Source organism: Lissotriton vulgaris, chromosome 8, assembly GCF_964263255.1.
Source record: "Lissotriton vulgaris chromosome 8, aLisVul1.2, whole genome shotgun sequence".
NCBI classification, from domain to species: Eukaryota; Metazoa; Chordata; class Amphibia; order Caudata; family Salamandridae; genus Lissotriton; species Lissotriton vulgaris.
The window spans coordinates 100,356,964-100,380,244 of record NC_141696.1 but is presented as its reverse complement, the minus strand read 5'-3'; positions in this window follow the sequence as shown (position 1 = coordinate 100,380,244).

The following is a 23,281-nucleotide window of genomic DNA, read 5'->3' as shown; positions in this document are numbered from 1 at the left end:
CCTGTGGGAACCAATTAAATGAGATTATCTCTACCTGCAATCTGGGTTTCGCAAACAGAATTGGTTGCAGCGATGTCCCTTTTCGCCATACGTTTAATGGTAGAGGTGCAAATACCACCATAGATTTTGTATTGATTTCACCTAGATAAGCCTGGAGATTGTAAACCTAGGCGCAGATCTCCCCAAGATAAGTGCGCCAAGTAAGCATGTACGGAATATAGCCCTTAGTTGGCACAACGGCTATGCTCTAAAATGGAGCACAGTAATACCTGGCGATTTTTTGACTACATTAATTAAAAAGTGTAATTTTAGTATTAAAGCCTGCCTTGATGATAATGCGGATGATTCGGTTGTCGTGACAAATTTAAAAATTATAACTGAACATATTAAAAACAGCCTCTGGGTAAAGACAAAAAACTCCAAGGTGAATCCTTCGAGCTGGTTTGATACAGCTTGTACTAAGAGCCATACCAAACTAAGGCTTGCCTTAAATGCCCCTAATAGAGATATTAACCTTGTCAAGGAGTTAGGGAAGGAGTATAAGAAAAATCTTAAGGCGAGGAAAGACGCTATCAAAAAAGGAAGCATGGGAAGTATTGTGTGAGGCATCCCAGAGCAAAGACTCGGCTGCCTTTTGGAAAGTAGTAAATGCCTCTTTTTTTCGATAGAACAAAGGCCTGGGTAGAGATAGCTATTTCCGGTACAGAGTGGGTTAAACACTATGAAGAACTGTATCGTGCCAAAAGTGACCAGGACCAAAGCCGCTACTCATGACACCGTAAGGACTGATACAGTTCAGAACAGGATCAAATTGGAATTGGGTATTGCTCTGAGTGCAGTAATTGTGAGCATAAGAAATAGTGCTGGAGGCAAAGCCCCAGGTCCTGACGGCATTCCAGTTGATCTTTATAAGAGCAACATGGATCTTTGGGACCCGCTGCTTACCCAACTCTTCAACGCATCCTGCTCCCATGGTTTATTATCCTCATAGTGTGAGTCAATAATTGTTCCAATATTTAAAAAGGGCGATAGATCGAGCTGCCAATGCTATCACCCCATTTCTCTTTTGGACTCTACCATTAAGATCTTCGGCCGAGTAATTTTAAACAGATTGTAATCTTGGGCTGAGAAAACATCAATAATCAGCGATCTTCAATATGGTTTTAGGAAAGGCCTTGGGACCATTGACCAGTGTCTAATTTGCACATACTTTTAGAAAAATACGCCAAAGCCAAGGGTGGTCGCATGTTTTTAACATCTGTTCACTTAACGTCAGCTTTTGACTGTGTCACCCATTCTAAATTATGGCTGGTCCTCCGAAAGCTAGGAGTAGAGGATGATATAATCAATTTTCTTAGGGAACACTACTCAGGGGCCACAGCTCGGGTTAGGTATGGAAAAAATGGTGAATGTACTGATTGACATACATTTATCCCCCACCTTTGCTCGTTATAGTTTTTATACTGTTTGTTCTTTTGGAACATATGACGCAATTCAAAGCCGAGAGTAGCCTTAGGCAACAAATAGGAGGACCTTTAGATCCTGTTCGCTTTTCTATTTCAACTTGTTCTTCATTTTCTTTTCATCTTTGTGTCTTTTCGTGACAAATTAATTATGGTATTGTGACTAATGATTTATTGTATTGTTGTTCTTGATTATTGAATCACTACATTGTGGCCATATATTAGTATTTAATGAAATAGCGGTGTATCAATGAAGGTTATCATTTATTAGGCATGTTAATGCAACTATTTTTTAATTTATTCCATGCAATTTTCATTACGTGTTTGTTTTTATAAAATTGTTTACTTATTTTTAGATTTACTACTATTGATGGTACTTTCCTGATGAAGACAACCCTGTGTCGAAACGCGTTGAAGAAAACCGTCAATTCTCTATATCAACCTGTATAAAATGATATATGTATACCATACAGTTCTAATTTTGTGTACAGAGATATCTGTTTTTTTAGAAACACTAAAAATCATTTTATTCATTTTTATCAAACTTATTAAATTTACTATTTTTGTAATTTAAAGTGTACATTTGCATTCTTTGTTTGCTTACATTGCCTCCTGCTATATATTGCCTGGGCCTGCTACTTGTCATAGAATGTACTGATTTATTCACCATTGCGAGAGGAGTGCGACAAGGGTGCGTACTCGCCCCTTTTATGTTCACGATATATATCAATGATCTTGAAAAAACATTGCTAGAGGAGTGTAGGGACATGCGGCTTGTTGGGAAAAGGTCTGTTCCTGCGCTCCTATATGCTGATGATGCAGTACTGATGGCCAGGAGACCGCTGGACATGCAAACAGTGGTTAACACTTTTACAGGCTTCATGAATAACTTAGACCAGAAAGTCAACTGCACAAAAACTTTTAGCATGATATATGGCCTTGGCCAACACAAAAAGGATAAAACAATATATGTTGGCTCTAGACCTCTTGACCAAACCCCCACTTTCCCATACCTAGGCATACTGTTTTACCAAAGAGATCGATGGAATGATGCAACACAAACTAGAAGACTACTGTTCTGTAAATCTATCATCGCCTTGAAAACCTGTAGTAGAAGGATGGGCAAAAAACAATTGGGGAGCTTTTAACCATGTATAAAGCAACCTGTGTGGTAGTTGCTACATATGGTGCAGGGGTATGGGGGGTATGTGAATACAAAACCCCTACAGGTGGTGGAGAACAAATTCTTAAAATCCCTCTTAGCAGTACCATATAGAGTTTCAACTTATGTTAGACACACTGAGTTAGGGCTGCCCTATATAGAAGATATTATCAAAGTTGCTCCGGTTCTTTTGTGGCACAGGATCTGGACAAGTGAGGAATGCGCGTTTAACCGTTCTATTTTAAGGGACGTTATGACCCTAGAAAAATGTTGGTAAGGTGGCATGGTTAACCTATGTAAGGATGTTTCTTACAAAAATAGGCCATAGGGAATACTATGATGATCCTACAACTGTGTGTGACATATCTAGGAAAATCCTCAAAGATTTTTGCATGAGGTATCTGTGCGACCTTAGAACTAATATAGAAATGTCAAAGAAAACCGTGGTTGCACATCAATTAATAATGACATCTGATTACATGCAACCTTACATCAGATTAAAAATGAGTGATTTTGAAAGGTTTTTATTGACGGGTTTCAGAATAAATTTGTTATACAGATCCCTTAGCTTCCCTGTAATGAATATGTGGTCTAAACAACTAATTAAATGCCCCTGTGCCGACTTGTCTGAGCAGTCAGACATTCATATCCTCTTTTTCTGTAGATTTTATACAAATCCCAGGAAAAGATGGATTGTGCCCCTGTTGAAGATTATGGAAAGCAATCAGTGTCGCTCTGCATTTTTAGAACTTCAAAAACTGGATAATATTTTAGCTATTGCATCTATGTCTGCATATTTTAAATTTACTTTCAGATTCAGAAAAACGATCATCTAAATGAATTGTATCAAGATGGGCATATTTTATACTTCTCTTAATTAATCATGCTATTTCTTATTTTTTTGGACATATGGAAATGTGATGATTTATTATAATTGTACTTTTATGGTTGTTTTTATCTGATAACCGAATAAAGTTAAACTTGACTTGACTTGAGTCAATAGAAGCCTCCGAATGGCTAGCACCAATAGCAGTAGCGCCCAAGAAGGGGGGGAAATTTGGCTGCACATAGATCTACGAGACTTAAATAAAAACATACGGGTGAACAGATAGCCCCTCCCTAAAATTTCGGAGATGTTGGCGGCGATGGGTGGTCGTAATATTTTTTGTGTAATAGATATGTCGGCTGCTTACCTCCGAATTGACCTCCATAAACACTCTAGACATCTAACATCCTTTGTGACACCGCTGGTAGCATTCCGCTATTGTAGGATGCCTTTTGGACTTGCATTGGCCTCAGTGGTGTTCCAAAGGATCATGCATCAGATGTTAGGCGACCTTAAGCAAATCCTATGTTTCCAGGATGACATTTTGATTGTAGGTATAAATGAGGAGGAGCATATTCAATTGATGAAGGAGGTGTTATTGCGACTGAAGGAATGTGGGTTGACTATCGAAAGAGAAAAATGCCAATTGAAAAGGAACTAATGTCTGGAAATGGTATTAAACCAAAAAAGAGCATTGTCAGGGCAGTAAAAGAAGCCGCCAAACCAAAGAATAAAGAACAGCTGAAGTCTTTCTTAAGACTGGCGGAATATTGCTCCAAATTTGTGCCAAATTTTGCTGAGAATATGGAACCTTTGATGGTGTTAATGAAAAAAGGTGTTACCTTTGAATGGAGCAGAGAATGTGACGATACGTTTAATACGTTTAATAGTGTAAAAGAAAGTATATCATGTGCACTAACTTTGGGTCTTTTCGATACGACTGCGAAGACATACATAATGACTGATGCCAGTAATGTAGGAAAAGGTGCTGTCCTGCTGCAAGTGAGAGATGGCCAAGATAGAATAATTAGGTTCGCCTATAGACACCTCAAGAAAGCCGAATCCAATTATTCTGTCATTGAAAGAGAGGCCCTAGCATGTTGTTGAGGAATTAGGCATTTTAGATACTTTATGTGGGGCATACCATTAAAAGTGAATACTGATCACAAGCCTTTGATTCAACTTTTTAATGGGGGTAAAGGGCTTGTAGGGAACATTACCCCAAGAATATCAAGGTGGATGCTATCTGTCTTTGATTGCAATTTTATGGTACATTATGTCAAGGGTCTAAACAATGTGATGGCAGACTGCCTATCTAGATTGCCTATGTGTACTTTGGATACTGAGGATAAAGTTGATGGTGAGGGCGTAATAATGGAAGGAGATGAAGAGTCAAGCATCAATATAGAAGCATGGGAAATGGCAATGAATGAAGATTCTACTTTACAGGAATTTAAAAAATATGTGACTGAGGGCCAGATGTAGGTAAATACTATTTACCTATTCTGAAATACCGAATCATACTGATTCAGTATTTAAGAATAGGTAAATAGTATGTAGGTAATTTTTCGGTAAATTTTACTGAATCTGGGAAATTCGGTATTTACCGAATTGGTATTTACCGATTCGGTAATTGCCATTCATTCCTATGGGCCTGGAGGCCCGTAGGAATGAATGTCAATTACCGAATCGGTAAATTCCGATTCGGTAAAAGGGAGAAAACATTGAAGGGTGGCAGGGTGTCACTTTGATACCCTGTTGCACCCCTTAATTGTGTATGGGTGCACATGTTGCAGACATACATGCTCTGCAACATGGCACTGTTGGAAAAGCAAAAAAAATGCTTTTTCAAAGGTTTTCATTACTTGTAGTTGGTGGTAAATAAGGAATCCCTAACTGAGGAATGCACTGACTTGAGTGCTCCCCACATCCTGGATTCGGTAATTTACTGAATCGGTGTGATAAGAATTTGGAATTTTAACCGAATCCTTAAATTACCGATTCGGTAAAATACCGAATCCTACAAAAATGCCACCTACATCTAAAAATCCCAATACCAGTCGGTAACGGCTGAAATTCGGTAATTTCGGCCATTACCGACCGGTATTGGGCAACCTACATCTGACCCTGAATGTTGAAACTCTGAGGGTGTGTCTAATGGTCTGTTCAAGATGTATTACCATGTGAGGAATGAATTGAGTGTGATTGGAGGAAAACCTATGTGGAGGAACCAAATCATTCCCCTCGAAAAAATCAGGAGAAAAGTAATTCAGATTGCACATGAGGGGCACCCGGGTAACATGACAAAGAGGTGAGTCTGCCAGTCTTTTTTGAGGCCTGGGATGGATAGTGCTGTTGAGGATGTGGTTAAAGAGTGTTAGGCCTGTGCCAATAGTGACAAGTCTAGAATTGACAGACAGGCTCCTTTGAGCAGTGGGGAACTACCCAATAGACAGCGGAACGCTGAGATAGCAAATGGTTTATGATGGAAACTACCGGCTCCATAAACACTGATATTGTGATAGAATTTCTTGAGAGAGTGTTCATGGATGAGGGGATACCCAGAAATGTAGTGTCTGATAGTGGTTTGCAATTTACGTCCAATTGTTTGAGAGAGTTCTTGAGCAGAATGGGGGTTAAACACAAAATGAGAGTCTTGTTCAGACCTCAAGCCAATGGAATGGTTGAACTGATCAATCACTTGATCATGGCGAATATTTAGTTGTCCCTAGTGAATAGTTTACCTTGTAGGAAGGACCTGAATAATTTGACTTGAGCGTACAGGATCACTCCTCATTCAGAAACTGGTGTTTCACCTTTCATTAACATAAGGACAGGGAACCAGGAATGAAGGAGGTTCCAGGATGGTTAAAGAGCAAGGAATGTGTGTGGGGGTGGATAGAGATGCAGTAAGGAGAAGTATGATTGAGAAATAAACCAAAGCCAAGGGTTACTTTGATACTACGAAAGGTGTGAAGGAAATGGACATTAAAGACTGAGACTGAGTAGTGGTAAAGAAGAGTGGCTTTGTTAGAAAGGGGGAAAGTAATTTTTCCAAACCGGTCATGGTGAGGGAAGCTAAAAAGAATGTTTTCCTATGTAGGGAGTTGGGAGTTGGAGAGAGCCATAGAGGGTTGATGCTAGAGGTGGCTACGTGCATCACATAAACATCTGGATACTTCATTGAATGCTGTTGAGTGATCTTTACACTACTCCTGTCTGATCAGGAATTGCAGCTTAAAAGTGCATATGATAGGAGTATTCCTCACAGTAGTGGAAAACGAAAATAGGCTATTTGGCACTACCAGAATATGTGAAGATTGAATACACATGTCCTTCCTTTTACTCACATGGCACCCTGCACTTAGGGTTACTAGGGACCTACCTTAGGGTGTTTCATATGTCATAAAACCAGAGATTAAGGCTTGGCATGTCATGTTAAATGCTAAGTTGAAGTGGCTGTGAACTGCACACACAAGCACTGCAATGGCAGGCATGAAAAAGGCTACTTGTGTGGTTGACACAATCAGTGCTGTAGGCCCACTAGCAGCTTTTGAAGTACAGGTCCTGGGTATATGGTATACCACTTTACAAGGGACTTACCAGTGCATCAAATATGTCATTCAGGTATACACCAATGTCATCATGTTTAGGAGAGAAGAACTTGCACTGTAGTACTGATAGCAGTGATAAAGGGCAAAGAGTCCTACAGCCAACAAAAAGAATCAGCAAAACAGGAGTTAAAAGGCAAGAAGTCTGGGGGAAGATCACCCTAAGGATGTGTCTTTTTCAATAGTGAGTGTGGCATTAGCTGTTCTGTGGGATGCCAACACAGTTTCAACTGTGTAGAACTCATTTTTGAGGTGCATGGTAGATGTGGCTAACATGTTTGTCTATTACTTGTGGGATTTGCTGGGAATATTTTTGCTGGGTGTGCTTTGCAGTGGAATTTGAGGGGTATTGTACAGGTTGTCTATGAGGTGAAATGTCAGGATTGTTGTAATTTATGACAGTCCTCTATCTCTTTGGAAACGTCTGGTGTTGTATTAAAGGTTGAGCCTAACGCTGTCTTGAATGTTTGTATTTTTCTTTATATACGACTTAGACTGTTTATTACAGAGTTCTTCGGATTGGTTGTCTTTAATTTCTGGAGGCAAGGTTCAAGGTCTGATAGAAGGTCTATGAACAGTTCCAGTGATGTGTTTTATCTACGAACCCGATTCAATATTATGACTTTATGCCCCTATACGGCTATAAACAATAATATCCCTAGAATGGCATAATAATCAGATCCATATTTCAGTAAATCGCCCTTGCAGTCCAAGGCACGGCAAAAGCTACTTCCTTGGATTCCTAGAGAGCACACCGAGTTCTTTCAACACACCAAACCTCCAGCAAACTGAGAAAGCCCTGCTTGATTTGTTTTGATTTGTAATAGAACTCCTACGAGCACTGTAAGAACGGCCAGTTCTTAGTGACATCTTTATTGAAGTCTTATGTCCAAACCTTACGTCAAACTCTGCACCTTTCAGGTATAAATATACCAACGTTGCCTTAAGCAAACACACGTTGGTGGTTTTGGAGCAGAGCAGCAAATCTACTTTCCGAGAGCCCAGCAGAAGTGAGAAGCGCACAGACGCTGCCCCTCCTCTTTTGAGGCGCGGAGAAAAACGCTGTCTTTTCTCCTGCCGAGAAAATCCAGCTCCGGCGTTTCCAGCATACCCTTGCGGGTGACTGGGATATCGGGTCCTGAGAGAGAGATACCAGACCTCCGACATTCTATTCCCAAGGTACAGTGCTGACTAAACCCTTAGAGAGAATTCTTGAACAGATCCTTGGCAACAAACCTACTTAACTTAAACTGCTACTTACTTACTCCTTCCCACGTATTAGGCTTAGGTCAGGTACACCGGGGTAGGCTTATTTCAGAAGCACCAGTTGAGCACGTTAGCCTATGTATATATCTATATATATATTTTATCCATTTTAAAGTGTCTTATGGCTAAGAAACCATATCAATGCTTTTACAGTATTATTTCATAATACTCCTTTTACTGTACGTACTTTACTTTACATTAAGTATTGCAATTGTGGCAATTCATTTCTCTTGCATGAGAAGGAAGACTGCTCAATAAATAATACCTTTTATTGAAAACGCCCGTCTCTCTATTCTCTGCACCCTGGTGAAACTAAATATGCACATCTGACTGAGTGAAATAGCTGTCTATTGTTTCACACGACTCTAGAGATTGACTCTTATTCTGAGGGAGCAAAGTTGTCATGTTTATGCGGTTGTCGGAAGCTGAATCCCTTCTTGTCTGAGCCAGGGAAGCTGATCACTTCCTATTCATTCAAGAAAGTTTCCAGTGACTTCCGAGCTAGCTGGCGCAAACCTAAATTAAGTCCAACATAGTCAGTAGAGACCTAGAAGACCTCATTCCTACCTCTACACTGCTGTTTATGTTATTCCAATGCGCAGGGCCTAAAGGGAAAATAGGAACTACACTACATGGCGCCCAACGTTTGGTAAGGCGATAAAACTAACGCAAGACGTTAGAGTAACTCAGTCGTGCTTTTTCACACAGACCCTTTCTCCCGTAAATACTCCAATAGACGTCTGGAGTGGGTGAAAGGTTTCAATCCGCCGGAACTTAGTAGGAAGAGATTTCTATAGAGAGTTTTTGGTTTAGTCAACGTTGAAGGATACAGTGTTCCAAAATAGTGTGCACCTAATCTTTTGTCTCCTTGAAACTTGATCTGCAACACAAAAACCTTTCTGACAGTAAAATGCCAGATAGTGAAGACGAAAGGGAAGCAGCTAGATTAGCAGCCCAACTAATGGAGGATGACAAGAGTCTCCTACAGAGTGATCGGAATGTTATCCTCATTCCGGTCAACATAAGAAAAACCATAACTTTAAAACTTATAGAAAACGGACTGACATCACGAGGTGGTACAGTCATTTTTGTGATAGAGGCACACGAATATCGGCAGACAGAGGTATTCTATTCATGGATAAACTTTCCAGCGGCAAACGCTACAACACACAAATTCCACTATTACAGAATAGAGGAACCACCGGAAGAATATACACCTTTCGAGAATATTGAAATACCACTAAATTACCAAGAGCACCTGCTCTGGTTTAAAGGCGCCCTAAAACATAATGATCACATCACCAGTCTTGGTCCACTAGGTAGACCAGGAGCAACGTGGCCGGTTCTAGCCAGCTACACACCACATCCTGACATTGAAAAAATGCCAGACAAAGAACTTTCAGCACAGCTAAAATTACTAATTAAAATTCACAGACAGTTAGTCCAATATGTAATGCGGACTGCAACAGTCCAACCAGCTGTTAATATTCCACAGCTGACCCCTCATCAGGGGAACAAAAATAAAATTACACCACAGAACATACAATCATGTCTAGGAAAAACACCCGCAAAACGGGAACAAATTCCATTCTGGCTAGCACAGAAAATAACTCAAATAGAGGCAGTATTCCCGAATACTACCCCTATTGAGAAACACAGAATTCTGACCATCTGCCTTCCAATGGGGGTCGCACCACATGTGGAGGACTGTGACACTTGGGGCACAGTCTTTGCTTCCATTTACACGAAAACACATGGTGTTCCGTCTCTGGCGGTGATACCAGATGTACTAAGACAGATTCAAAATGAATACGGTCCAGAACCTGCTTTAACTCTAGGTATGAAATTAGTGAAAGACTTCAAGCAGGTCTCAGCTATATTATTAGTCAACATAAAAGGAGAGGCAGCATCTGTGCCGATCCGCCAAAAATTGAAAGAGACAGATATAACAGATCAACCAATTGAGCTTGCCAGAACCATAGAAAAATGCTATGAAGAACTAGGTAGAGATAGTTTGGGTGGGAAACCAGTAAAACCTCAACTACTTGAAAATCCTGAAAAGATATTTATTAAAAATTATCTAAACACTCCTAAAAAGAGCTGGGATGGAAATAAACAATCCACTCCCAAAGAAAAAGGTTTCCAGTTCAGAGGATGGTCCCCTCATCTGAGAGAAATAGCTCCGAGCCGAGAACACCAGTCTCCCCAAAGGGAGCCCTCTGAAAAAAGATACAATCTTCGAAATAGGGATAATTTGAAAAAACCTGATAGATATCAAGATATTGATACACGTCCCTCTCGATCTTTTTCGCAGAAATCGGAAAGAAGAGGACGGTCAGATCAGAACAAAGCGAAGAGCACGCCAAGTCCAAAGACAAGGAACCTGCTCAAAGTAAAAAATTACAATTTCCAAGAAAGAAGGTAGCCAGTATTAAAGTAATCAAACATCCCGAGGATACTGAGGACACAGCTGAAAAACGGAGAGTGGGCACAGACAATGCTAGACAGCGCAGCAGAAATCAGCATAGCTCGCAAGATCCTGATGAATCATCTAGAGACAGTGGACACGAATGAATACATTCAAGTGGAAACTGCAGATACCAGAGTTAGCGAACCTCATTAAATACACGAAATAACATTACGTATAGAGGGCGATATGACTAGGAAAATAAGGGGTCTATTTTGGGATAACCTCTCAAAAGGCTATGTTATCCTGTTAGCCGAGAAAGACTGGCCACCAGAGTTTGTAAGGGAGTGCCCTCATGGCGAAGAAATGATTATGCCTGCCTTCTCAAATCATATTCCAATTCACAGAAAATACATATATGCAAGATAATGGGCAGTAGCTCAAGCCCCTGCATTATATAAGAATCATGTGGGATGGACTCTCCTCCTCACAAAATCCATTTAAAATGTCAACCTACTGCACAAAGGCAGTACCCGATTAAGCAAGAAGCTAAAAAACAGGTCAGGGAGATTTTAGATCAACTTAAATACCAAGGGGTGATTGAAACATGCACCTCTCAAATGAACAATCCTTTGTTTCCTGTCTCCAAACCAGACGATTCATATCGTCTAGTCTTGGACTACAGACACCTTAACTCATGTTGCAAAACATTTGCGGTACAAAATTCGCACAATAACATAGTTCGCAAAAAATACAAAACAACATTAGACATTTCTAATGGATTCTTTTGTCAAAATATTGCAAAAGAAAGCATGTACTTGACCGCTTCCTCAGTAATGGGATCACAGAAAAATTTCTGTAGACTCCCACAGGGATTCAAGAATAGCCCTGGATTATTCTCAGCCAGAGTAACAGAGTTACTACAAATGTATGATGATGAGGCATTATCTTATGTCGACGACATCTATCTCACAGACAACGACTTGGATACTCACTTGAAAAGAGTGAACACCATAATACTTGGTTTTGCAGCAAAGGGTTACAAATTCAACTTTAAAAAGTCACGAATTGACCATCTAACGGTCCTGTTTTTAGGATACGAATTATCAAGTGAAGGCAAAAGCCTAGCAGACAACTTCTTAGAGAAGTGCGCTGTACTCCAAGCACCAAAAACGCTGAAGAACTTGCAATCGATTCTAGGCTTCCTAAATTTTGGAAGAACTTACATTCTAAACTATGCAGAGAGGGTTAAACCTCTCTACGAATTAATAAAACATGATTTTAAACCAATCAACTGGACTCAGAAACACACACAAATTATGAGATAACTGCAAACAGACATGTTAGCTAAAACAAAATTAGAAACACGTGACAATACACGCAACCTTGTAATCCGAGTCATCCCAGGAAGATGCGGCTTCACGTACCTGACCTCTAATGAGGGAGAAACGGTACTGATAGCTTACAAATCACATTTGTACATAAAAGCAGAAAAAACATTCAGTCTTACAGAAAATACTATGAAGGCAGTTCAAACTGCTGTAGCAAGAGAACGAGCCCAAGCACAAGGAAAAGGAATAACTGTTTTCACAGCAGAATCAGCCTTCGAGGCGCTATTCAGCCCAGTAAATCTAAAAACAGTGGCACTAGATCCAAAATGGATACAGTGGGAAAATTCTCTTGATACAGAAAAAGTGACATACTATTATGTCCCGAACATGAAAAAACTGAATGATTTGAAATATGAAGAAGAATATCCTCTGCCAATCGAAATTCTGCCTCTCCAACAGTACTCTTGTATAATCTATACAGACAGATTTGTACAGCAATATAATGTAGATGATAAATCCTACAATGCAGCCTGCGCGATTGTTAAAGGTCGCTGGCTCTGCGGTAAATTCAGACCGAAAATAACAAAAACTGAATCAGTGAGAAACTGTTCGGCTCAGCGAGCTGAAATCAGATCTTTAAAGATGGCGCTTGAAAATGCCGAACGTGAATTCCCGACACTAATAGTGTGCGATTCGCATTTCTGCGTCAAATCTTACAATAATGATTTGCAGAACTGGGTTCAAAATGATTACAAAGACAGCACAGGTGCCACAATCAAGCATAAAATGCTTTGGAAACAGGTAGTTCTTTTACAGAAAGAACTACAAAAGACTCACGTGATACACACTCTGAGTCAACAACGTGATGGCGTTCACGTTGCAGGGAATTCATTGGCTAATACAGCCACAACGGAAGCACCTAAACGGGCTTCGGGAGCCACAAATAAGCGTTCAGAAAAATACAAAGACGGGGACACCATGCTGGCGGTAAAAACGTCTTCAAAAGGCAACTGTGCAGCACTACCCGTGAACTATCCACTCAATTATACATACGAAATAGACGCAAACTCCGTTCCTTTTGCTCGAATCCCTGGAGTGGAGGATAGAGTGATTCCAAACACGAACCGGAGAGTCTTATTAATAGCAGACGCACACTTGGGTGATGGTCCAAGGCACAAACAGATGAAGGTATCTCTGACAGAATTACAATCAGAATACTGGTGGCCGGGGATGAGCCTGCAACATTACAAATTTGTAAAGAGCTGTCCAGACTGCAACAGAGACCGCAGTAACGAGCCAAACGGAGTAATGCCATGGCCATTTCTGTAGTTAGCATAAGGCTATCTATACATCAAATCCAGTGTCCTATTAATTCCTTTTAAGACTGTATTCACTTAAGAATGTGGCCCCAGCGCTCGGCTGACGCCAGAACTGTTATAAAAGATTTGCGAGTCTTTATCGGCACATATGCAACTGCCATGCTTCATTCTGACCAGGGTCCGGCTTTTAGCTCTCGAGCTTATAAGGAGGCCATGACCAGCATGGGCATTGGATTGCGGTACTCTAGTCCCTTCCATCCTGAGGGAAACGGGATTGTGGAAAGAAAAAACCGATACATAAAGCAATCTATAACGGCAAAGGTATTAGGTTTGGGTGATGGGTTGGTCCAGCATTAAACAAGTGTCCAACGTAGTCTTAATAATCTGCCAAGAAATTCTCTAAAAGGTTTCAGCCTGTACGAACTATTGTTCGGAACTAGAATGTATGTTCAGGACTTAGATAGTCATGCTTCAGTGGTAGAAGATAAGAAAAAATGCTTTGACATCAAAGATCGTTTGGCTGTTTTACAGGACTTAAATGAAACAAGAAAGCCCTGAGCAACATAAAGTTAAAACAGCAGCCAACAACCACTGAAGACACACCACCTGTCCCAGCAAGACCTGTCTGGATTCCAGAGATTGGGGATCTGGTCAGAGAGAAGATTGCGGTGAAGAAGGAATTTGGGCCTTCTTACAGAAAAGCAGTACCTGTCTTAGCAATCAACGGAACCAGATCAGTTGTACTACCGCCCCTTGCTGGTAAAAAGGAGAACCGAGTTGTATCAATCGACCTGGTAAAACCACAATCATGTGGCCAATAATAAGTAGTAGGCCCAGTGGACTCCCAAGAAATAGCAGAGTGCCAAAATTTTCTACAAACCAAGAGGTTCAAACTGAGAGACTAATCACATTTGATAAACCTGCAGTGAATAAAAAAGGACTATGCAAAAATGTCATGGAACTTGTGCCTCTTGAAGCCCAAATTGAAACAGTTCGTCCAGAAACACCAGTCTACAATGATGTAGCATCAGAATGTGCTGATAAAAGGCAAATTGAAAAAACAATTCCAACAATTTACAGAACTGCATCTGGATACTTCATCAATTTCGATAACTTTTCTGAAGATCAAAGCGACCCGGAAGTAACGCCAGCAACAAAGACTTTTAAAAACAAAGCAACAGAACTCTTTCATCAACTCAAAGAAACATATCTTGTTTCTCCATGGTTAGAATTTTGGATTGTGCTAGGTGTATTTTTCCTCCTTCTTTGGCTCATCATGGTACTTTGTTTGGGAAAATTCATTGAGGGAAAATACAGTACAATGGACACAGCAAGTCAGAACATCAACTTAGTTCTGAAGCCACAAAAGTCATCTCACATCGAGAAGAGAGAACTATCATCAGTGAATGTCACAGCCATTCCAATACCCGGGGGGGGGTAGTTTGGGACAAAACAGATTACGAAATATATGGACCGGTCGAACTCTTGAAATATCCTCATCAGTTTAAGGTTTCATTAAGGGACTTTGTAAAACCAAGTACATTATTTGATGATTGGGACTTTGAAAGCATAAATAATATGATGTCAGATTTAGTAATGTCAGAAAAATGTACAGAACATGATTATTTGCAAGGTTCATCGAATTATGAACAGATGTATTGCTATACCCACTATTCAGACCACTATTTGCATAAATCTGCTCAACCTAGAAATAGCAGTTCAAAAACATTCTATGAGAAATGGGTTTAACACAAGTAATGCAGAAGCATTTTATTATAAACTGTTGGATAAAACAGGGACAAAAACCATGCTGGCAAATACTAAATTGATCTATTCGGAAACATTTTATGAAAAAATGATTACATTTGGTTTTGATTTCTGGAAAAACAACATTGAAACAAAAACCATCTGGGGTACAAAAGAATGGCAGGTACAAGGCCTAGAAGCATTATTTCGAGCCTGCATGATCCCAGAACAAATAATGTTCTTGAATGACACCATTCAACAAACTACCTGTTTTGGCCTAGCCAAAATCAAAGACTTAAACAAACCATCTATTCCAAAGCCAATACCTGATAACACAACCACAGATATTGAGATAGACATATCCCAAATTTTACATCAAAAAAGAACACATCCTGTTTGGAAAAAGTGGTTAATCTGGCCAACAGACACAAATAAATGTCAAGATAGATTCCTGAACAAAATACAGCGGTTAAAAATGACCAAACCAGACCCTAGATACTCTCAGAGACAACATCCAGGGATAGTAACAACATACAGTGTAGGGAAACTATGCCTTGAATGGCTACAAACATCCACACTGGCAGAAATTAAGCAACACTTGTCTTTACTTACAGATGGTGCTGACTTGCATGATTTCATATTGGGACCACGCAAACAGCGTCAAAAACGTTTCATAACAGCCAGTATATACGCTGCTTACACCGAGGCATGGAAAGTGACTCAAATTGAGACAGCAGAGAAAATACGAGAAATTGATAATATTAATTTGGAAAAATCTCTATCTGTTGTGGACAATGGATTAATGACTCTGTCCTCCAGAATATATTCACTGGACAGTATTGTATCATCTGCTATAGATATAATAGATCAGGACTTGCTAATGTTACAACATGGTCAGGCCCAATTACGCCATTTTGGAGCGTCCCGACACTCGAGTTGTTCAGGGAGGCGCCTATTTAAGGCGTACTCGTGTTTTCCTTCGCCCTGATCATTGCTGCACTAGCGCAGGTCGCGCTGCTAGCGAGCTGCGATATTTGCGATATTTTAAACCTACCTTTTGTGTATTTTGGTTCTGTTGATTTAACTTCTCCCCACATTTAATTCAGGAAAACGCACCGCCATTCGGGTCCCTGGGGCTGGATTCCTGGGCGCCATCTTAGTTTGGGGTGAGTGTTTGTAGCGCGGGCGCCATTTTGGAGCGTCCCGACGCTCGAGTTGTTCAGGGAGGCGCCTATTTAAAGTGGCCCTCTCCCGCGCAGCGGGAACGCGCAGTGGGACGCCGTCGCTTAGCCGGAGTCGTGCCAGAGTCCTGCCCGTCTGCGCTCGTCCGCGTCGAGGTAGCGGCTGCGGGCTATGGACTCTGGCCTTCTGCCACTTTACCATCATGTGTAACATCTTGACACTCAGGTACGATCGTGCTGATATTCTTTCTATCAGAGACAGTCTTCCGGTGTGCAACCATGTCCCTTTACCTCCACTCTCGGGATCTTATGACTGTGCTTGCGGCTGTTTCTCTCTGGCCTCACCCACTGGGGTGCGCCCTATTGAAGAGACTGCCCGCGGCACTCACATAGACTGTACTGAGCGATCACTTAATATATGGAGCTTGAATGTTAGATCTTTGGTCAAGCACTATCAGTCAATCCGGGACATGATAGATACGGACTCTCCTGATATCATTTTTCTTACCGAAACTTGGTTACAGGATGCTGACACTGCCATCATAAACCTGGCTTTCCCTTCTACCTATACGGTGTTCACTTTGAACCGCGCAACTAGGGGAGGTGGTATAGCCATGGCGACTAAATCTTGCTTCCCGGCTGAGTGGAAGGCTCAGGATCTTCCTATGTGTGAAAGCGCCTCTTTTAAGGTAAAGGTTAGTCATCAATTTACCTTTAGTGGCATGCTTATCTATCGTCCACCTGGGAACGACACCACCTTCAAGGCAGCCCTAGTAGATGTGGTTAGCTCGCTGGTTCCTAGTTGTGCTAACTTTAACATCGTAGGTGACTTAAACATACATTTTGATCAGACGTCATCTCTACCCATCAGCTCCTTGCTAGCGGACCTTGAAGCGATGCAACTTAACCAACTAGTCACCTCCCCCACCCATATAGGAGGACATATACTTGACCCCTTTTTCACCACCCTAGTCCGGGCTAGAACATCTGACCCGATGGCGGTGGGTTGGTCGGACCATATGTTGGTTAAAGTGTCATGTCCCTTAGATAACCCACAACTTAAACCTGTGGATAAACAGATCCTAAAGCGCAATTGGCGTAAACTCAAGCTGGAGGAGTTTGTTAGGATACTGGAGGCACAGCCCCTAGGCACACTACAGAATGTGGAACAGGGATACGAACAGTTTTGTAACTGGGTCCTCACCGCCCTCGATTCTCTTATACCCCTGCGATGGTCTAAATGTCACGCTAAAACCCGCAGCCCTTGGTACAATGAGACTCTTGCCGAGCTTAAAAGAACCTGCCGGCAAGCAGAGAGGGCCTGGAGGAAATCCTTTGATCCCTTGCTAAAATCGCAGTACTTTGCCCAGCTCAAGATCTACCACAGAGCTATCTGTCAAACCCGGGCTGCTTATTACGCAGCTGAGTTCTCCAATAGCCCTAACCCTTCCAAATTAATCTTCAAGGTACTTAAAGACCTGATGGGGAAACGGGCTACCTCGCGTGAAATCTGCACGGACTCGCACTGTGAAAGCTTGGCATCCTTTTTCGTCGAGAAGGTGCAGACAATCTATCGAGGATTTATACCATCTGTTCCCGGGGATGCTCTTAGTGCTGTGAAGGTCTCGGTCTCTGAAACTCTGTCCTCCTTGCCGGCCATGTCTAACGAGGTATTTGACACTCTTAGCCTCAAAATTAAATCTGGGTCCCCCTTAGACCCGCTGAAGCCGGAGTTTTTTACTCTCCTCCCGCCCCTCTGTCGTGAGCCCATCTTGGACCTGATTAATCTCTCCCTTAGTGAGGGCGTGGTTCCTTCCTCCTGGAAGCAAGCTGTGGTCAGCCCTATTTTGAAGAAACCCAACCTTGACCCCTTGCTCCCGGAGAATTACCGGCCTATTTCCCTCCTGCCTTGGACCGCTAAGGTCACTGAGGCACACATGAACTCCATCTTGTCTGCCCATCTCTTTCGTAATAATATTCTTGACGAGAGTCAAAATGGGTTTCGCTCGCAGCACAGCACTGAAACTGCCTTGCTCTTTATGACTGAACATCTGCGGTCAGTGCTGGATGCGGGGCAGACTGCGGCGCTCCTTTTGTTAGACCTGAGCGCTGCGTTTGACACGGTGTCTCATGACATCTTGATGCGGCGTTTGGAGGAAGTAGGTATCGCTGGGAAGGCTCTTCAGTGGTTCCGCTCTTTCCTCTCGGACCGGTTTTTTAAAGTAGCCATTCCACCTGGCCAGTCCTCTTTCCACTCTCTGGGTCTGGGAGTCCCTCAGGGCTCTGCTTTAAGCCCCACACTGTTCAATCTGTATGTGAAACCGCTGGCCGCTGTCGTCAGGCAATGTGGCCTTACCATGACATCGTACGCCGACGACACGCAGCTGGCGGTGACACTTAGTGGGGACCCTGAGGTGAATGCGCCCAGATTCCGTGCAGGACTTATAGCTGTGGCTAATTGGATGCGTAACAACTGCCTACAGCTTAATGCTAAGAAAACCGAGGTCCTGATCTTAGGGAAGCAGGCGGAATTTTGGGGAGACCAGTGGTGGCCTCCCGAATTGGGGGTGTCTCCCATTCCAGCGGCCGAAGTTAAAAATCTGGGGGTCTGGCTGGATTCCAACCTCTCTTTCACCAGCCATACAAAGAAGACTGCAGCTACCTGTTTTGGTATCCTGCGAGAACTAAGACCTGTCCTCAAATTCTTCGACCCTCCCACGCGGCAACTGGTGGTTCAGGCCTCTATCCTCTCTCGGCTGGACTACGGGAGTGCCCTGCTGCTTGGAGTTAATCAGGCTGAGGCTACTAGGCTTCAGAGGGTGCAGAATGCTGCTGCACGGGCCATTGTGGGCCTTCCGAGACGACGCTCCGTCTCCACCATTCTGACCTCCCTTCACTGGCTTCCGGTCAGACAGAGAATCAAATTTAAGGCTCTCTGTCTAACATTTAAGATCCTGAAGCTTTCCTCCCCACCCGCCCTTGCGGGCCTTATTTCTTCGTATGTCCCTACGCGGTCCCTCAGGTCTGAATCTCACCATCTGGCGATTAAGCCAAGATTCAGACTGAGCAGGAAGGGAGGACGCTCTTTTCGTATTCTGGCGGCTGAATTATGGAATTCCCTTCCTGTACACATTCGTGCCCTAAACAGCCTAACTCTTTTCAGACGCGCCATCAAAACCCACCTGTTCGCCTCTGTTATTTGATTCCCTTCTGCTCAGCTTTACCTGTTATGTTGTGGTACCTGATCAGGCGCCAGGACGCCCCTTCGCTGGGGCAGCTGTGCACCAAATAAAAGTTATTAACATAACATAACATAACATATTGTACAGCTAGGCTGGACGTTGCAAAACCTGCGTTCAGGCTATGTGCCTTGGCGTTTAATCAACACAACGTCATTGTTTCTATCTTTAACTTTACTGATAAACAAATCAGTTTGGCACAGAAAGGAGCAGACTATACAATTCTGAGCATTGAAAAACTTGAGAGATTACCATTGACAATGTCAGAGAGACCTGTCATTGAATGGATAATACACGGAATTATCACAATTCCGATAACAACTTTCCAATTTGAAAATTGCCAAGAGTATATACCAGCAGGCCAGTATGAAAGGTTGGGTAAAGGGTACATTAAGTAATCATGGAAATTACCTTATACACACACATGTTATAGTGACAAAAACCTGAATGTATTTCTTAGTGGTAATAATTGTAAACAATCACTAAGCGGTATACTTCTGTGCCAAGGTATTAATTTACATGGGTGCTGTGAGGGGACTTAAAATAACCTTTCATGCCACCAGCACAACACACCTGCAACACAGATAGAGCCATTCTTTAGACAACTTTCTAACGGGAGTTACGTTCTAAGAACAGTCCACAGCTGTTGTGGCATGGTGCCAGGGAAAGCATATCTCATTAGCGTTAGTTCCATGGACACTTGCTGTATGCAAGCATTGTATCCAAACCACCCTGGAGACTCAGAGGCGACGATTTGGCCTCCATTGAATATCTCTTCTATACGAATCGATACTTTAAGCAGAATGAAGTCTGTGCTTTTACAGACAACAGTGCCCATCACGTCATCAAAAGAAACGTATGCTCTTCAAGTTGCAAGGACAACGGCAGAGATACATACACTTTTATCAACTAATTGCCCTGTGCATTTTGTAGAAATGCTAAGCCAAATCCTAAATATGTTAGATGCCAGTGGTATCGCAAATGTATTTAAGACAATTTTTTCGGGACTGTTAACACCCTTCGAAGCAGTCCTGGGCATCTTTCCCAATTTTGTCCATTTGGTTTTTGGTGGCCTACCACTACTTTTGGGACTCGTAGCAGGAACCTTATTTTTGACTCTTCTGCTCCGATATGGCAAGCCAAAATGCAGACATGACTCCGGCAACAATGGAAGAAACGATCCTAGCAATATGCTACCGGGACCGCATAACTAAAATCCTTGGATTAGCCCGGCTAAGAGATCTGAATATGACCTGGTTTCTTTCATATAGACCGGTATGGCAGAACTGCATCTTACCTGTGCTTCGATGTATGCTATGCGGAAAAGAATGCGTGTTAGACACCTGACTTACACTACAATCAGCAGTACCAATGGATATCGATACTTTGCTAAGTCCTGTAACGGCTCATGCATCGTGTTGTCCCCAGCGGTTACCAATCCTGATGACGGCATTCGTTGAGGCTTCTCCACTACGATTAGGTGGTGGCAGTAAAGCAAGAAATGAGAGCAGCATCACCCAGGTACGACCTTCTGTGAGCATTGCTGATCCCAACACCTATGATAGCAATCATTCTCACGACTGCCCAGTTACAGCATTATCATCCTCGGTCGAACTGTCACCTGAAGCTGTAGACTGTTTTTTTGCACATCTATCTGAAGTCATATTCTCCCCAGAACCAAAAGAATAACTTTTAATCAAACCGGCACACAGCGTTCCCATGATCTCTGAATTCGGCCTTCAGCTTTGAAAAACAAAAGCTACTGAAAACATTTGGAAGTATTTTTTCCCCTGAAAACGAAATTATTTTTTCCAAATTCCAAAATATTTACTTTTTTTTTGGCACTTGTACTCTGCTTGAAGTAGAACTATTCATAAAGAACAGAGCTTCTATTTTTAGCAAATCTAGAGACAATATGTTACCGCAGCCTCTAGCACACTAACAAGCAATTTCATTTATATGTGATGAAATAGTCTTGACCTTCTTTTCTGTAATTAAGAGACATTTCATGTGTAATTTTCGTATATCATTCAGCTAAAGATATATGCAATTTTTTGAATGATTACACTGCCTAAAAACGTACAGTACCTATAACGTTCCGTGTATTTCGCATACACCATTTCGAATGCAAAATGTATTTTGGGGTGGGTTGGAATACACATGCTTCTTTATTGCTTAGTTTTTAGTAATTGATGGACATAAAATCGTGGAGTGGGTGATGTGTATTATCTAGGAACCTGATTCAATATTGTGACTTTATGCCCCTATACGGCTATAATCAATAATATCCCTATAATGGCATAATAATCAGATCCATATTTCAGTAAATCGCCCTTGCAGTCCAAGGCACGGCAAAAGCTACTTCCTTGGATTTCTAGAGAGCACACCAAGTTCTTTCGACACACCAAACCTCCAGCAACCTGGGAAAGCCCTGCTTGCTTTGTTTTGATTTGTAATAGAACTCCTACGAGCACTGTAAGAATGGGCAGTTCTTAGTGACATCTTTATTGACGTCTTATATCCAAACCTTACGTCAAACTCGGCACCTTTCAGGTATAAATATACCAACGTTGCCTTAAGCAAACACACGGTGGTGGTTTTGAAGCAGAGCAGCTAATCTACTTTTCGAGAGCCCACCAGAAGCGAAAAGCCCACGGACGCTGCCCCTCCCCTTTTGACGCACTGAGAAAGATGCTGTCTTTTCTCCTGCCGCGAAAATCCAGCTCCGGCGTTTCCAGCCTACCCTTGCGGGTGACTGAGATATCGGGTCCTGAGAGAGAGATACCAGACCTCCTACATTCTATTCCCAAGGTACAGTGCTGACTAAAACCTTACAGAGAATTCTTGAACAGATCCTTGGCAACAAACCTACTTAACTTAAACTGCTACTTACTTACTCCTTCCCACGTATTAAGCTTAGGTCAGGTACACCGGGTAGGATTATTTCAGAAGCACCAGTTGAGCACGTTAGCCTATGTATATATGTATATATATATTTTATCCATTTTAAAGTGTCTTATGGCTAAGAAACCATATCAATGCTTTTACAGTAATATTTCATAAAACTCCTTTTACTGTACGTACTTTACTTTAGATTAAGTATTGCAATTGTGGCAATTCATTTCTCTTGCATGAGAAGGAAGACTGCTCAATAAATAATACTTTTTATTGAAAACGCCTGTCTCTCTATTCTCTGGACCCTGGTGAAACTAAATATGCACATCTGACTGAGTGAAATAGCTGTCTATTGTTTCACACGACTCTAGAGATTGACTCTTATTCTGAGGGAGCAAAGTTGTCATGTTTATGTGGTTGTCGGAAGCTGAATCCCTTCTTGTCTGAGCCAGGGAAGCTGATAACTTCCTATTTATTCAAGATGGTTTCCAGTGACCTCTGAGCTAGCTGGCGCAAACCTAAATTAAGTCTAATGTAGTCAGTAGAGACCTAGAAGACCTCAGTCCTACGTCTACACTGCTGTTTATGTTATTCCAATGTGCAGGGCCTAAAGGGAAAATAGGAACTACACTACATGACGCTCAACGTTTGGTCAGGCGATAAAACTAACGCAAGACGTTAGAGTAACTCAGTCGTGCTTTTTCACACAGACCCTTTCGCCCGTAAATACTCCAATAGACGTCTGGAGTGGGTGAAAGGTTAAAATCCGCCGGAAATTAGTAGGAAGAGATTCCTATGGAGAGTTTTTGGTTTAGTCAACGTTGAAGGATACGGT